At 56.7% G+C, this 2,655-nt stretch overlaps 1 long non-coding RNA gene across 1 annotated transcript; it reads left to right on the top strand.

The window, feature by feature from the left end:
- The first annotated feature begins 451 nt into the window (after window positions 1–451).
- On the top strand, window positions 452–1,587 carry LOC142826482 (uncharacterized). Its single transcript, XR_012900649.1, has 3 exons — window positions 452–522; window positions 703–798; window positions 1,407–1,587. It is a non-coding gene; the product is annotated as an uncharacterized LOC142826482 (long non-coding RNA).
- The last annotated feature ends 1,068 nt before the right edge of the window (window positions 1,588–2,655 follow it).

Below are 2,655 nucleotides of genomic sequence, written 5' to 3'. Positions count from 1 at the left end.
AGGTGGGGTTGGAAGAGTCTTCAAAAACTGATTCCCTCCACAGGTGACATGGGCCATCCTTTTGGATTTCTGCTGAGACTCCCTCCATTTTCCAGCTCTAAGTGTCTCAGTGCTGATTGGCTGAGCACATAGCTATTGATAGGGAAGACTCTGGTCCTTTGGTTCTCGTTAAGACCAAACAAGTCACAAGCAATCACGTGTCTGATTGTGCTGCTTCTCTGCAATTATTATCTCTGTGTCGTTCCTGGTTCTCTCTAATGTGCCAGTTCTTCTCATTTGAGCGCACTTTATTCTGATCAGCCAATGAGTCCCAAGGGACAGGACACCAGCCTGGAAGGGGTGGGAGTGGCAGTGACCTCACAAAGGTCTGTTGCAGGACCTCAGTCTATTGGAGAAGGATGGTGGGGCAGTAGTGACCTCATAGAGGGACCCTGACATCAGCCGGACAGAACAGAGGTGCAAGGCAGGAGCAACCTCAGAGACACCCACTCCTTACAGTTTGTGGGAGGTTCTCCCAAAGAGGTGGGGCTGGAATTGCTCTGAGACTGATCCCCTCTGGTGGTGACCTGGAACATCTGTTGGGGCCTCTGCGGACACCTTTCAGCCTCCCACTTCTCAGAATCTCAATGCTGATTGGCCTAGTAGAAGGAAAGTTTTTCCCAATTTCCCAAATATGACCATGACTGTTCTCTTCCTTTGCAGGCTCTGGACAAGGTCTTGTCTGACTTCAGGCAGGCCATGCTGGGGAACCGGTGGGCAGAGTTCCCAGACACAGACCGGCTCCGGTACATGTTGGAGGTGAGCATGGTCAGGAGGGGCAGGGGGCAGTTTTATCTTAGCACTGGGACAAACCAGAAAGGGGAAGACTGGAAATCCATGGAAGTCAGGGCAATGCTAAGTTGGGCCCTAACTCCTTCAGGGATAGGGAAAGGAGATGGATCCTCAAGTCAGGACCCTGGCTAGCTATGGGAGTGAGTGCTTCCCCACCCCGCCCAATCTCCCCTGCTCCCACCACGAGGTCCAGGAGACGGTGCTCATGGAAGAGTCACAGATGCCTTCTTAGACAACGAGATGGGCCCCAAGGGAATCAGCTCTTCTCTCCTACTGGCACTGAGCTTCAGGGGGGAGGAGAATTGTCCTCACAGCCACTCCCTTCCTCTGACTAAGGACCCGCAAGGGGTCTGTCTCCATCCTCACGAGTTCATGAATTAGAAAGGATGGTTTCAGCCCAGACATTGAACATTATGTCCTAGTCTAGAGAGACAAAGGCAAATTGTGACACCACCCCTTTTCAAGCTTCATGATCAGCTATTCTGCCCTGAGCTTAGTCCTGAGGATGGGGGTGGGCTAGCTCACACAGCACGCCCGCCTGTATATTGATCCTGCTCTGCCTCCTTCCCCCACAGCGTGGCAACTTCTATGTTGGGTCCTGAGTGCCCCAGGAGAGTGCCAAGGCTGTAAGGAGCAGCAGAGCCCGGTTCTGATTCACCATCCTTGGATTGAATGTAAGTGACCTCTGAGGGCTGGCTTCCTGACTCCAGGTAAAGGCAGGCAGCTCCAAGAGGCTGTAGGACAGTGTTTCTTAAACTTTTTAAGACCGAGGAACACCAAACAAACAAACAAAAAAAGTATCGACGGGGGGGAGGGGAGGGAAAAAAAAGGTTGCCTGCCCTTTTAAGGGCAGCCGTTTTCAACTCTTGTTCTCCATGGCACACCCAGTTTAAGAAACACTGCTGTAGGACCTGCCGCTGCAGGGGCTGTGGGCTGGGAGTGTTCCTGTGACGGGGCCCCAAGACCCCGCACCAAGCCCCAGGGGGTGTGCGCCCTGGCAGAGGGGCCGTGGAACATCTACCGGCCATGCGCCAGCTGCTCCCGAGCTGCGGCTCAGCTGGGTAGCGCGGCGGCTCAGCTGAGCGGAGGCACAGCTCAGCTGGGAGAGCGCGGCGGCGCCGCCGAAGGAACGCTGAGGCCAGCCCTGAGAGGGGGAGAGGCCAATCAGCTGGGCGGATGGCGCAGAGGGCGGGGCGGACTCCGGCGTCCTGGCGCAGCGGGAACTTTAAAAACCGCCGGACAGCAGAGGAAGGCGGGGAGCAGCTGGACGGAGAGGCTGGACCCACCAGAGAGGAGACTGACGCACCCAGAGCTGCCGCCCCGCTGGGACTCGACACTGCAGGTAAGGAGCCCGGAAGAGAGAGAGGAAGTAGCCCAGGGCAGGGCGGTGACGAAGTCCGTGGGCTGACGTATTTAGGGGCACACCCCCGTCAGCTGGACACAGACTGGCAGGCAGTCTGAGTCCTTAGGGCCCTGGGCTGGGGCCCGTGAGTGAGCCCGGGCCCCCTTTCTCCCCTTCCACGTGGGAGAGCGTGAACTACGAGAAGCGTCCAGCAGTGAGGGGCTAAGTAGCCCGATGGTTAAAGGGCCGGACGTCCCAGGACGAGACCAAGGGCGGGCAGGACTAGGGGCACCGGACCCGCACCCCCCTACTCCTCTTTCTCCAAGATAAAGGAACTGGTAGGGCGGTTATAGTTCCCTTGGGGAAAGCAGAATCAGAGCAGGGCATGAGACAGACTTGAGTCAAGTTCATCTCCTCCTGATTCAGTGGAGACCCTGGGACTTTCAGGGGACCACGTTCCAACCCCTGTTCCATCCAGGTTC

Source organism: Pelodiscus sinensis, chromosome 1 (genome assembly GCF_049634645.1).
Source record: "Pelodiscus sinensis isolate JC-2024 chromosome 1, ASM4963464v1, whole genome shotgun sequence".
Classification (NCBI taxonomy): Eukaryota; Metazoa; Chordata; order Testudines; family Trionychidae; genus Pelodiscus; species Pelodiscus sinensis.
Note: the sequence above shows the minus strand (reverse complement) of the source record. Positions and strands in the feature narration are given on the sequence as shown.